This window comes from Neophocaena asiaeorientalis, unplaced genomic scaffold, assembly GCF_003031525.2.
Source record: "Neophocaena asiaeorientalis asiaeorientalis breed wild unplaced genomic scaffold, Neophocaena_asiaeorientalis_V1.1 scaffold171, whole genome shotgun sequence".
In the NCBI taxonomy this organism is placed as follows: Eukaryota; Metazoa; Chordata; class Mammalia; order Artiodactyla; family Phocoenidae; genus Neophocaena; species Neophocaena asiaeorientalis.
Genome location: NW_020174013.1, coordinates 12,117,107 through 12,132,812, shown reverse-complemented (window position 1 = coordinate 12,132,812; position 15,706 = coordinate 12,117,107).

The following is a 15,706-nucleotide window of genomic DNA, read 5'->3' as shown; positions in this document are numbered from 1 at the left end:
TTACCTGCTTAGAGCCCTCTGGAAGCATGACTGTCCCTTTGGCTCTCTGGGGGAAAAGACCCGTCCTTATTTGGAACAACCCTGTGTCCTTGGGTCTTCACCCCCTGATCCACAGAAGGTCTGTGCTGAAGTGGCCAGGCTTCACAGGAAGTAATGGTAGGGGAAGCCGCTCTCGCTGGTAGCTCAGGGGAGAATGTGCTTCAGCAGCCCTATTGTGCAGGCAGGTTGGGAAGATTACCCACTATTGCTCTGTGTGTCCCTTTGTTTTTTTGTTTCTCTTCCATGTATCTCTGTGCTTAATCATCCTTCCTGAGCCTGCCTTCTCATTCTGATTTTAATCACACATGAGAAGGGATAATGCAGCTCATTTGCTAGACTCACTGATGCTCAAGTAGATTATTAGTTCCATGTCCTGAAATTACTATGCTCACTGAGGTCAGCCAGGAATATAATCTTTGCTTGTGGAGAAAGAGGTAAGTCCTAAACAATGACATTCCAAGAGCTGTTCTTTATGTAAAGAGTAAATGTACTGATTGTCTGGTCCAGACATGGTTAAAAAAAGTAAAATAAAATAACAAAAACAAACAAGCATTTTCTGTTCCTCTGGGAGGAAAGTGAGAGGAGATGACATGAATTAGAGGAGGCAAACTTTGTGCGGGGTTGTGACGTTCACCTCTTACTTGTGCTGCTTCCTCAGCATGGACTTCTCTCATTCCCTCATTCCTCATCTGCTCCATACTGGGGAGAAATACAGTTTTGTGGCTGAGTTCTGGAATCATAGAAACCTGAGCTTGAATGCCAGCTCCTCCATGTATATGCTACTTAAGTTTTCAAAGGCTCAAAATTTCCTTATGTAGGATGTAAGTAGTTCCTGAAGTTACTGCCCGACACATTACAGAGTATTCAACAAATATTAGAAATTACAGGTCTAAGACGTCAAAGGCAAACTCAATCTTATCCCCCATTGAGTATTTTCTTTACAGAACTGCCATGTGTTAGAGTCTTTACCAGAGTACGTAGGGATGGAATAAGACCCTCAGATATTTTATTTTTCCCATTCTCACAGTTAGAAAAAATGGATTGAATTATTTCAAAAATTAACAGTTAGAAGCTTTCACATAAATATCCTGATAGTTAGCTTCTTTTGAAAATTCAGAAGCCCTGGCAGTACTGGCCATCACCTTTTCCACATAGTAACAGTTCCCTCTAGCTCAGTAGGTGCTGCCCTCCTGAGATAAGAATGCTCTCCAGTGTGACACAGACTCCATCAATCTCTAATGTCTCCCAGAGAACAAGACATTAAACATTAAATGGTCAAAGTTATTTTTTATTCTTAATTTGCTGGGAATTTTTATCATGAGTGAATTTACTCAAATGTTTTTCTGCTTCTATTAGACAATTATTGGATTTTTTCCTCCTCTATTCTTTTAGTGTAGTTCATTACTTTGAATGATTTACAAAGGTTGAAATTCTTGTATTGCTTAATAGATCATGACATATTAGTCTATAAGACTTAAGTATCTTCAAATATATTGAAATATTTTTAAAAATGTGCTCTTTAATTGTTGGGTTTAGTATTCTGTAAATGTTAATTAGGCCTACTGGGTTGATTGTGTTATTCAGAACCTCTATATCCCTGTGTATTCTTTTATCAACTTTGTCTGATAATTACTGAGAATAAAATATTAAAATCTCCAACTATGATTACAGATTTACCTATTTATTTCTTTAGTTCTGTCAATTTTTTTTTTTTTTGCAATATGTGGGCCTTTCACTGTTGTGGCCTCTCCCGTTGCAGAGCACAGGCTCTGGACGCACAGGCTCAGCGGCCATGGCTCACGGGCCCAGCCACTCCGCAGCATGTGGGATCTTCCCAGACCGGGGCACGAACCCATGTCCCCTGCATCGGCAGGCAGACTCTCAACCACTGTGCCACCAGGGAAGCCCTAGTTCTGTCAATTATTGCTTTATAAATTTTGAAGCTCTGCTTTTAGTTATATACAAGTTTAGAATTATGATGTCATTCCACTGAAGTAATTCCTTTATTATTATGAAATGACTAAATTTATGTGAAACATACTTTTTCTTTCTTAGACTGTTAACATGGTATATCATTTCCTAAACTTTCTCTTTCAAACCATCTGTGTCTTAGCATTTAAAGTGTTTCCCTTTTATGTTTGGTCCTTGCTATTTTATCTAGTCTGACAATATCTAACTTTAATTGGAGTGTTTAGTTTATTATATTTGTGTACCAATTTGCTATTGTTTTTTATTCATCCCATATGTTTTAAGATATTTATGATTTTCCCCCTCTTATCCTGTTATCTTTAGGTTAATTAAATATCTTTTGCATTCCCTGTATTGTTTTTTTATCTACTGTATAACATTTTTATTATTTTTTAGTAGCTGTATCACAGTCTATATAGAATCAATATTGAGTCAGTTCATATTTCACTGTTTTCAATTCACCTTCACATTTGACAAATGTAAGAACCTTATGATACTATAATTCCATTAGCACTCACTCCCAGCCTTTTTTGCTACTACTGCATATATTTTACTTCTATTATTTGTACTCCTTCAGTTTGGAGAAGGTAAGCGCAAGAAAAAAATTTTCTTTGAAAGCTCAACTTGAATCACTGCATGTATCATGTGATAACAATTTTGGGGGGAAAATCTATCAAAAGACACAAGGCAAAACAAATTCAAGTTCAAAAGAGAAATAGGACACACACCCATGTGCACACACATATATATTTTCTACTTCCCAGTTGTAACAACATAAATAAATAAGTACATTTGGAGAACTAGAACAGACATACAGATTCCCAGCAGCAAAGATGATCCCCTCTCATCTTCCTCAAATCCCACAAACTGCTTGTTTGGAGAAGCGGGGTGGGGGAGCAACAACACTTCCGTTATCTGTTAGGCTCAATTAAGACAACAGCTGTGTTCCAAAATAAACAAGAGAAGAGGCTATTTTGCATTAGAATGCATTAGAGGAATAGCACTAGGGAAGCACAAATGGCTTTAATCAGGGACACTGGAAAATTACCATTCTCTTCATTTTTCCAGTGTCTGTGTGACTTTCAGGTCTCAAGAACCATATCCCTACTCCCTACCATAGACAATTAGGAATAGAGGTTTTTATCACTGGCTGTGATGATTGTGCCTTTTTAGAGCTAATCTTGTAAGGATGCGTGCCCATTTCTTTATTGGCAATTTATAGCATTCATGCTTGTTATATATTGGAGAAAGGGGAAAAAATTTGGAGCCAGGTTCTAAAAAGATAGTTGGCAACAGAGGTGTCTATGAATAAAACTCTTCTGGGCATTTAAAATGGAAATAAAATGACACTGCATGATATGCTAAGTCCCAAAGCTAAATGGCAAACTGAGGATCAGAAATCCTGGGTTCCATTCCTGGTTCAACTAATAACTCATTTTATAAACTCTGTTTGCTGTTTCCATGTTATTAAAATGTCTCTAACTAAAATTGCTCACTACTCAGTATCTCTTATTCCTTCCTCAACTTTCTGAACAGAGAATAAGATTCTCTAAACTACCCAAAATAGAGCTGAGTACATTCCAAGGAATAGAAATGAATACAGATAGATAAGTAATAATAACAAAAAGTCTGCCTGTCTGGGTGCTAACACCATTGACCACGAAATGCAGAAAGCTGCAAAAAGTTTATTTGGGGTCTTCAGAATTGCAGTTTTGGAGACACAGTTTCCAGTAAAACTGAAAGAGTGTTCTGGGGAATAGAAAGAATCAGGAGCTTAAAAAGGCAAATGCCACAAGGCTGTTTTGGCAGGAATTATGATTGACTCTGATGCAGGAAAGGCAATATTTGTCCTTAAGGAATAGACTGTCACAAATTATTTAGGGTAAGGATCCAATAAGTAGATAGGTTGTCATGAGTTATCTTAGGGTAAGAATCCGATAAGTATCTTGACTTTCTGGAACACTGTGCTGGATGCCCGCATTGACAATAAGTGGCCAAAAGATTAGATTCCATCCAGGCTGAGACATGCATGAGTCACAGTTTCTCGATGGCCTCCCAGCTCCATTTTAGAGGGCTCTCTTAGCCATACCGTGTCCATTTTGATTTTCCTTTCACAGCACTTAACCTTAAATCTTCCTGCCTAGTTGGGTTGGTAAGAGCTCTTGAGGCTCTGGTTACTGTATGTGGCTGTTGGGAGCTGTTGGCCACTTACTTAATTTTATCCATGTACAAGTCCCACTGCACTCAGCATGAAGCACAACATTGCAAGCGACACATTTTTATAGCACAGCCGCCTATGGGCTCATTGCAGTTGTGTGCCCTGAAAAGCCCCATTCAAATAAAAGGTTTGTTTTTTTGTTAGAGTGGCTCTTTGGTGAAGTTCCCTGACTATCCAATGGAATAGTCAACATATATGTTCGGGGGAAATGTAATTATGGTTATTTTTGATATTAAAAAAAATAGTGAAATCACTAATATGTTCCCACTGCACTCAGCGTGAAGCACAACATTGCAAGCGACACATTTTTATACCACAGCCGCCTATGGGCTCATTGCAGTTGTGTGCCCTGAAAAGCCCCATTCAAATAAAAGGTTTGTTTTTTTGTTAGAGTGGCTCTTTGGTGAAGTTCCCTGACTATCCAATGGAATAGTCAACATATATGTTCGGGGGAAATGTAATTATGGTTATTTTTGATATTAAAAAAAAATTGTGAAATCACTAATATCCCAGCCAGAAACTATCTGCTTCCTAATTATAGTCTAAAAAGAAATAAAATTGATTATTTAAAAGCCTCAATTTGAATTCACCAAAAAGTAGATTTATTTATTTATTTTTACTTTTTTAGCCACTCTGGGCAGCATGTGGCATCTTAGTTCCCGACCACGGATCAAACCCCCACCTCCTGGCGGGGGTGGTGGGGTGGTGGTGGTGGTGGGATGAACTGGGAGATCGGGATTGACATATATACACTAATATGTATAAAATGGATAACTCAAAAAAAAAACCCGCACCCCCTGGAGTGGAAGCTCGGAGTCTCAAGCACTGGACTGCCAGGAAAGTCCTGACCAAAAGTAGATTTAGACAAGCTTTGAGATATTTCACGTTTTTAAATTTTACTTTGTCTTGTTTTTAGTATTTAAATTTTAAAGATTTAGTGATGAAATTGTTTTAAAAAATCAATTATTTTTGGTGATGCTTAACCTTCCACTGTTGACATTGATTCTGCTACTCCATATCCACTAAAAATCCTCTCAAACCCTAATTTCACCCCAGAATGCCTGATTTTAACTGAGCATGCTCTACCCTAAAGGACCTACTTCCAATCCTCTCAGATTGTGACCTCAGGGACCACCGGTGGAGCTGATGTCCTCCTTACTCTCTACCACTACTTCCCAGCCTCTGACAAAAACTTCTGCTGCATTGATGTCTAGGCTTTACAGCAACCCCACCATCCCTTCCCTTGTTGCTGTCATCTGTCACACCCTTGATTAGGCCCTCTTATTAACTACAGATTTTGGCACTTAGCCTATAACATTTTCTCCATTCCAAGCCCCGCTATAAATCCAGGCACTTATCCAGTGACCTACACTTCTTCTCCATCTTCCAGGCACACTCCCTGGTATAACTTAGTCCTTGTTGTACCCTTTAATGATATTACTTTCAAAAAATTTTCCCTCTCCCAACACACTACTTTGATCTTTATCATCCTATTTACTTTTCAACATGATCAACGATTTTCCATAAAAAGAACAACTGAGCAAAAACCTTTTTTGACCTGCCATTTCCCTCCTGATTCATCTAACACCCTCTCTATTCCCTTTCAAAGTCAAACTTTACATGGAATTACATACACTCAATAGCCACACTCCACTGTAATGTGGCTTCTTCTCCACAGTACTTACCAAATGCCTCCCTGACACTGAATTCAGTGGATGTTTGTCAATCTCATCCTACCTGATGCTGCTGACCACTTCCCTGTTCTTACGACAATCTGTTCCTCTGTTCCATCTCATTGTTCTGCTTTTCCTCCTCCTCACTGCTCCTTGCCTTGTCTTCTCTAACATCTTTTCTCCTTTCTCCCTGCCGGCATTAAATTCTGTAGTTACCCAGTGCTGTTCAAGATCCTCCACTTTACGCACTCAGTATCCTCTCCCTACAAGAATTTAGCCATGCCTTCAGCTCTAATTACCACCAATTTAATTTACAACTCAATCTTTATCTCCAGGCTTCCCTCTGCAGTCTAGATCAATATATCCACCTGCTTGCTTGACAACTCCACATTGATGTCTCAATAATACTTCTTTCTTGAGATAGCCTCATCCACCAGAGGGCAGACAGCAGAAGCAAGAACTACAGTCTTGCAACCTGTGGAACAAAAACCACATTCACAAGAAAGATAGACAAGATAAAAAGGCAGAGGGCTATGTACCAGATGAAGGAACAAGATAAAACCCCAGAAAAACAACTAAATGAAGTGGAGATAGGCAATCTTCCAGAAAAAGAATTCAGAGTAATGATAGTGAAGATGATCCAGGACCTCTGAAAAAGAATGGAGACAAAGATCGAGAAGATGCAAGAAATGTTTAACAAAGACCTAGAAGAATTAAAGAACAAATAAACAGAGATGAACAATACAATAACTGAAATGAAAACTACACTAGAAGGAGTCAATAGCAGAATAACTGAGGCAGAAGAATGGAGAAGTGACCTGGAAGACAGAATGGTGGAACTCACTGCTGCTGAACAGAATAAAGAAAAAAGAATGAAAAGAAATGAAGACAGCCTAATAGACCTCTGGGACAACATTAAATGCAACAACATTCACATTATAGGGGTCCCAGAAGGAGAAGAGAGAGAGAAAGGACCAGAGAAAATATGTGAAGAGATTATAGTCCAATATTCCCTAACATAGGAAAGGAAATAGCCACCCAAGTCAAGGAAGCGCAGCGAGTCCCATACAGGATACACCCAAGGAGAAACAGGCCAAGACACATAGTAATAAAACTGGTAAAAATCAAAGACAAAGATAAATTACTGAAGTGAGGGGATGGAAAAAGATATTCCATGCAAATGGAAAGTGAAAGAAAGCTGGAGTAGCAACACTCATATCAGATAAAAGAGACTTTAAAATAAAGAATGTTACAAGAGACAAGGAAGGCCACTACATAATGATCAAGGGATCTATCTGAGAAGAAGATATAACAATTATAAATATATATGCACTCAACACAGAAGAACCTCAATATTAGAATGGGAGAAAATATTTGCAAACAAATCAATGGACAAAGGATCAATCTCCAAAATATCTAAACAGCCCATGCACCTCAATATTAAAAAAACAAACAACCCAATTAAAAAATGGATAGAAGACCTAAATAGACATTTCTCCAAAGAAGATATACAGATAGCCAAGAAGCACATGAAGAGCTGCTCAACATCACTAACTATTAGAGACATGCAAATCAAAACTACAATGAGGTATCACCTCACACCAGTCAGAATGGCCATCATGAAACGATCTACAAACAATAAATGCTGTGGAGGGTGTGGAGAAAAGGGAACCCTCTTGCACAAAATTGTTGGGAATGTAAACTGATACAGCCACTATGGAGAACAGTATGGAGGTTCCTTAAAAAACTAAAAATAGAATTACCATATGACCCAGCAATCCCACTACTGGGCATATACCCAGAGAAAACCATAATTCAAAAAGACACATGCACCCCAATGTTCATTGCAGCACTATTTACAATAGCCAGGTCATGGAAGCAACCTAAATGCCCATTGACACATGAAAGGATAAAGAAGATGTGGTACAATGTGATACAATGGAATATTACTCAGCAATAAAAAGGAACGAAATTGGGTCATCTGTTGAGACGTGGATGGATCTAGAGACTGCCATACAGAGTGAAGTAAGTCAGAAAGAAAAAAACAAATATCGTATAGTAACACATATATGTGGAACCTAGAAAATCGTACAGATGAACCGGTTTGCAGGGTAGAAACTGAAATTAATTCAAAAAAATTAAATTAAAAAAAACAAGCTTCATTCTTAAAATGTCCTAAACCAAATTAATTAACTTCCTGCACCAACTCCCCTCATTTTGCACTCCAAGTAACTAAATCAAGAGTAGAAACTGGTTCTCTTCCAAAACTTGGTCAGTCCTATAAGTTGATTCTTATACTGTTCATCTTCATCATTTTGTATCCATTTCCAAGTTCTGCCTAGGCTACCTTCTAATTATTTCTCAAATACATCTTCTCACCACCTTCACCCTAATGCAACCTAGCAGTATCTCTTACCTGGACAACTCCATTGCAGTAGCTTCCTAACTGATTCACCTTTACCAACTCTTGCTTCTTTTCAATCAGCTACCCAAGTGATCTTTTCTCAAAATAAATCTTATCATGCTCCCCTAATGCTTGAAATACTTAATGGCTCCCCATTGTACTGAATATAGAGACCTAATCCCTCCTCCAGTAGCCAGTTAAATTATACTCCTTTGGGTGTCCTCCAGATGTGGTTCCTCTGGGAAAACTTTCCTGGCTCCTTTGACCTTCCCCACCCCTGCAGCACTTTATGAAGTGGGATTCAGAAAGTTCTAAGTCAAGTCTGGGTGCAACTGATCAGGAAGCAATGAGAGAAGTCAGAAAGCTGACTCATCCCCTAAAATCTGAAAATACTGCTGGAAGAATTCTCCAGCAGAAAGAGTCCTGTCTCTTTCAAATGCCGTCACCCTTCTTCACCAAGAACAATAATGTGTAATTTCCAGCTTCAACAGATGGCTTTTTCCACGCCTGGCAAACATGGTCTTTTTACCCATTCACACATCAGCTGAGAGCAGTCAGCAAAAACAGAATGAAGAGGTCTTTTTGCCTTCAAAAAAGTGACAGCAAATATTAAATAGCATGTAGTGTTCACCATTTCAATAAGCTCATTAGAGGTCCCTAGTCTAACTTCTACAGAATTATAAGGCTATAATAGAAACATTTACCAAAAGTGCTAGACCATTTTTCAGAATGATTTGGTGTCCTCAACACTGAAGAAAATCATTTTGGAACACATTTTCACAGATCACCTTAATTCAACTTGAACTAAATTCATTCATGAGAACTGCTGGGCTGTACATCTCAACTTATTTCTGCTTTGAATTTGCCTGCGATGGATACTGCTCGAGCTGCATGGATCATTGAGCAGAGAAGAACACTTCTGCCCTTCCTTGCCCTTCCTGATAATCAGAAGGAACTTATGACTTGTTACATGTTTCCATAATGAGGGCTTCAGAAATGGACGTTGCACATAGCCTGGGAAGGGGCAATAGAAAATGGTCTTCTGAGTCCTCTGGAGCTATTATTGTTTCTGTTGAGAGCTGTGGAGGATGTGGACAAGACGATGGAAGCAAACTCAGAGAAGCTGTTAGTCAGAGCTACACTCTCTGGGTCTGGGAGACACATATGAACCAGTCCCCAAACAAGGAATGCACGTTGCTCTCACCTATGCTGTGCTGCCTTCAACTTGCTTATGAAGTCCAGCTTCCTTGAGGGTCCTTCAGTCGCTGTCCTTTCAAATGAAATGCCTCTTAGGTCTCTATCCTAGGGTCTTTTCTCATTCTATTCACTCCTTCATCACTTCTGTCATTTTGTATGTGGTAGTGGTTCCCAAATCATAGTTCTTGATCGGCTGTCCCTCGTGGGCTACAGACACAAGTATCTCTCTACCAACTGGACCAAAGTGCTTGGATGTCACATAGGCAGCTCAAACCTGACATGTCCAAATCTGAACTCAATATCTTGCTCTCTTCAAATATGCTCTTTTTCTGGATTCCCTGTGTTTATAGAAGGTCCCAACTGTCTTCCAAGTAGTCCAAGCCAGAACCTTGGTGTCCAAGTCAGCTATTGCTATAATAACACTGTGTAACAACCTACCTCAAAACTCAGTTAATACGTTCATTCTCCTGCCTGTAGGTCTAAAAGCTAACTATCATTTTATTTGATTGTGTGAGCTTGGCTGGGCAACTCTGCTTCCTCTGCAGATCAAGTAGCTTAGCTCAAGTTAATAGGATGTGGGTCCAGGTCTGGTCCGCATGTGTAGACTCTGGGGCCCAGGCTAAAAAGGCAAATGGCTACCCTGAACGTTTTCTTCAGATGCTGCATTATTAGAGGGAAAGAGCCAACCAACCACACAAGGACATTTAAAGTGCTTGCTCACGTTGCTCTGCTAACAGTCCATCAGCCAAAGCGAGTTTATGACCAAATCCAACATCAGCGAGGACGGAAGTAATATTTTCTCTCCAAGTAATTCAATCTATCAGACCCAGGCATCATTTTACATTATTCCTTCCCCTTACTGATACCCTACCACCACCTCTACCACTATCATTCCCAATCAATTACTAAGCCCTATTCATTCATTCTCTAAATATTTCTAGAATCAGTGGTGCAGGACACTATCCTGCCCTTGTCTGAATTTCCACCACAGCTTCCAGTTGGCCTTCCTGGCTCCAGGCCTGCCACCAATCCTATCTCCACATTGAAGCTAGAGTGACCACTCAAAATCTTTTATTTTTTCACTTAGTAAGTACATACGTTTTACCTCCTACTATGCACCAGGAACTACTCTCAACTCAAATCCAAGCCCTCAGGGAAGTTACATTTTAGTGACCACAGGTGGGGAACAGGTAAATGGATGATGGATGATGTAGGTAGATGACAGATATAGATAGATAGATAGATTACGTAGTATATCAGATATTGGCAAATACTGTGAGAGGGGGAGGGAGCTGGGGGCAGGGGGTAGAGAATGTTAGGAGGGAGGACTGATCTTATAAATATAGGGTGAACAAAGGTCTGACTGAGAAACTGGCCTTTCCATAAAGGCTTATAAGAGGTGAGGGGAGGGGCTCCCCTGGTGGCGCAGTGGCTGAGAGTCCGCCTGCCACTGCAGGGGACACGGGTTCGTGCCCCGGTCCGGGAAGATCCCGCGTGCCGCAGAGCGGCTGGGCCCGGGAGGCATGGTCGCTGAGCCTGCACGTCCGGAGCCTGTGCTCTGCAACGGGAGAGGCCCACGTACCGCAAAATAAACCAAAAAACAAAAACATAAAAATACTGTCATGCTTTCCCTTCAGATTTTTCATGCTTATTCCCAACTCGGAGGCTGGCCTTGAGCAGTACCCACCACCAGCCCGGGCTGGGGTCAAGCTCGCGACAGTGCTACGTAGCAAAAAAAAAAAAAAAAAAAAAGTGAGGGGAATGGGATTTGGGGGCAAGACAGGTTTAAGTAGAATGTGCATGGAGACAAGGTGGGAGTGTGTCTGGGTGGCACACAGTGGGTGAGGGGGAAGGCTGTAGAAGTCAGAGAGGGTCTGGAACCACAAAAATGCAAACTATGATTCAGCTCCCCAGCTCAGCAGTACGTAAACACGAATAGAATTCAGACTCCTTAATGTGAGTTCCAAGGCCTTCCTTGACTTTATCTTCATTTACCTTTTACCTTTTAATTTCCAATTCTTATTTTACATTCTATGATCAAGCCATTTGGAACACCCTTCAGCTTCTCTGAAGCTACATTGCTTTATCTCAACTCAGGATCTCTGAATGTATCTCTCCCTTAATCTGAAACACAAATCCCCCACCCCCTCCCCATCACAGCTTTGCCTGGCTCATTCTTCCTTTCACTTGTGTTCTTAGATTTCTCTGGGGAAACCCTCCCTGCCCTCCAAAAGCATTTCCTGGTAGGATTTCCTCTAACAGAATGTCAAGGGCACACCGCACTAGCCATCTCTCTCAGCCCTCATCACATTGTGCAATAATCACCTGCTTGTTGTCTGAACTCCCTATTCCTCACTAGACACTGTCTTCCTCACCATTGTAGGGAATCCTCCTGAAACAATGTATAGCATAGAGTGGGTACTCAGTATACATAGCATAGATAAATGTACAAAAATACTGTTCTAATAAGGAAAGTATTACACTCAAACTTGCTATAAGAAAATTATAAAGATGATCAGAGTTGGTAACATCATCATTAATAGAAGGGCACAGATATCTGGCTTTCAAATAGCTCAAGGCTGAGATCTAGCAACAATATACCATCTGCAACGTGTTTATTTCCTATCACCCTTTTCCCAGTCTAGTGCTGACTGTCTCATTCCCACAGGCAGACAGTCAAATATCTGTTAGATCATCCCCAATGCATTAGCAGGAAAGGTTTAAGAGTTGTGTCTCCCACTAGTATATACATCTAAACAGTCATTTCTTTAAGACAAAAATCTTCAAAACTTAAAGGATTTGCTTTTTAATGGTGGGATTTCAAGCACTGATAAAAAACACAATGAGAGATATTTGGAGAAAGTGAGAACTCCTTGGAAGATTTCAAATTACACCAGGTAAGTGGTCACCTATTCCACACACAGATAATAAAAGTCAATCCCTGAAATTCTGTCTGTATTATATTTTACACAGTATTCATATACTCTACCTCCTTTGAACTTTGTAATGGAAATCATGGACCAATCTTATAGATGAGTATTGGGCCGCACCCGGCAGGCCTGCGAGCCCTGTACTTGCCCATCCTTGAGACTGAAGAAAGAGCCCCCCAGAGTCAGCAACAGAGACATCGATGGTTTAATGGATGGGAGATCTTACCTGTCTGAAACAAGGTCCTGGAGTGACACCTCACCATGTGGCAGAAGGCAGTCAAGACATGGCAACAGTCTCCTCTCCTGGCTCCTGGGGGGAGGGGGAGGTTACCAACATCAGATTGGCTCACCGGTTATCAGGGAAACTAGCAGAGGGGCATGCCCCTCACTGCCCCTTTGATAAATTCTCAAGGTGTTCTGAACTAAAGGTTAGAACAATCACCAGCTGGGGCTAGGAGCAAGTGTGTAGGAAGGTCAATCAGGGTGAGCAGGGTGTAGGTGAAGAAGGCACTGGTCCAGCAGGGGATGGATAGGGAGCAAAAGAATAGCCATCTTGGGTGGCCTGATCATACAACGAGGAAAACAAAGGACTTAGGGAATAGCATAAAAGAACAATAGCATAAAAGGACAGACTATAGGCACAATGAAGCCAAAATTCAAACTGGAATTGAAAGCCTATACTTTTTCAAGGAGAGAGAGAGAAAGTTCGAGATGGAAAGAATAAGAGAGAGATAGAATGAGATTTAATAATATGAGCCTAAATTAACTATCTGGGATGTGTGAGTCTGTAACCTACAATTCTGCAGTGTGGTCTTAGTTCTTGCATACCTCTCTTAGTGTGAGCGTTTGGTTGTGCTAAGTGTTAACTCCAGTGTTTAAAATAATATTTTAATAATATTTCCTGTACCGTAACTCCAGAGCACAAGTTGATTTCTTTCAAAAGTGCTGTAACAGTAATTAAGAGCATAGACTCTGTAGCCTGATGACCCAAGTTCAAATCCTGAATTTTACTGATTTGTGACCTTGGCCAAGTTATTTAACCTCTCTGTGCCTCAATTTCTGTATCTATAAAATAAGTACACTAGCACCTTTGTCCCATAAGATTCTTGTGAGGATTACATGAGTTAGTATCTTCACAATGGTGCCTAAAATAGTCTGGTACACTGTAAGTATTTATAAAAGGATCAACTATTATTGTCTCCTGCTCAACTGAACAAACAACTGTCTAACACTGAAGAAGAAACTCTCCATGTTGGAAATATTGAAAGAAGCTTACACTGATCCCCAATGCAGCACATAATTCATTCTATGCTGTGTATTATGGGTGTGAGGCTGTCACAGCTAACACTCAGGAAATGCATGTGATTTTTTTTCACGTTACATTCAGGTGAAGAAACACGCTTTTAAAAAATGCCACCCTCTGGGTTTTTGTTTGTCTTTGGAGGGTCTTAGAATTGGAGGCGAAATGAGAATTTCAGCATTGAATCTGGGGATCTCATTCTAGAAATATACTGACTACCATCTGGATGGTGGAAGAATTTGTTTTAATTGTAATTTAAGAAAGAAGAGACCGTTATGAGCAATTCCATTTGATGAGGATTTTAGGACCCTAAACAAGGTGAAAACGACTCAACTGAAGAGACCTGGAAGTTTCCAAATGCCAAGGACCAGTTAAGAATGAAAAGCCATAATTCTAAGAACTCAAGAGTTAATTTAGGTTTCATTTTCTGAGGAACAGATGGTTCTTAATAAAGTTGCCTAGACAACAGCAGCTCAGTTTCAGGGCAACCGCCCCTATGATTTCTCACCGTCCAGCACCAGCTCACACCAACCCCATAAACAACTTCAAGGCCATTCAGGGCCCCTTGGAATGGCTTCTGGCTGCTGTTAGTAGACCCTTGTGGCTGCAGACAGAAGGATCAAACGCATCTAACTCAGCCGACCCAAGGTGTGGGCAGGATGTAGGTCGCAATGCAGCAGCTGGTGCTTAGGAGGAATCTCATACGCGTGATCAGCCACAGCTCGAGTCCCTCTCACAATGGACAAGGGAGGGCCACCTCCATGGAAAAATGCATTCTAAAGGGCACAAGACAATTTCACATAATTTTTTTCCTAAACATTTTTGAGTCTTTCATTTGTTTTTCTACAATGAGCGCTTTGTTTTTCTAAATGTCTACAATTATAAACATGAATATGTTTTATAGTCTGGAGGTAATTAATATTTTCCTACATACGGAGGTGCTGATGGATACTATAAGGTACCTTCCAAACTGAAAAATTTGAATCCTACCTGTCTCCTTCATGGTATTTTATCACAATTGTATTCAGTTGCTGGATTATTTGCTTAATGTCTCCCTTCCCTTCTAGACAGTAGGACCCATGAAAGTGGAGACCACATGGACCTCTTACACCAATATGACATCCGTGCCTGGCGTGGTGTCTTGTACAGAGGTAGGACTCAAAAAGTGATTACTGTATTGAATGAATGCACTGCCATTAAAAAAATTATAAACGGTTTAAAATTACGGCTTTTTATGATAAATGTTATACGTGATTTTGAAGAAAGTCCTTCTCTTAATTATATAGGGAATCATTTTGACAAGCCCTTTAGGTGAGGCAGATAAAAGGCAACCATGAGGAAGAAGTAAGCAAATAATACAAATGATAATGCTTCAGATTTACATTGTAAGTATTCTGTATAAAGTGAGTATATCTTTCAGTGAATCTAAACCTATGCAGATTATGTCGGAATAAAGACAGATAGATAGAACACATAATAGGATATATGTATATATATATGGTTGCATAATAAATTACCCCAAAACATCAGCTTAAAACAACAAACACTTATTATGTTACAGTTTCTGTTGGTCAAAAATCTGGGGGCAGCTTAGCTGGGAGTTCTAGCTCAAGGTCTCTCATGAGATTACAGTCAAGGGATGGCTAGGGTTACAGTCATCTCAAGGCTATTTGATTGGGGCTGAAGTAGCCACTCTCATATATATATATATGTGTGTGTGTGTATATATATATATATAAAATGTGGTGTGGTGTAACCGCCACCACAATCAAGATACAGTATATTTCCATCACCGCCACAAAATTGTCTCACGCCTTTTTAAAGTCAATTCCTTCTCCCACTCCCAGACACTGACAACCACTGACACGTTCTCTGTCCTATCTCTATAGTTTTGCCTTAAACTACATATAAATATTTATATGTAAACATAAATGAAATCATACAGTAATTATACAATCTTTGCCTTGGGCTTCTTTC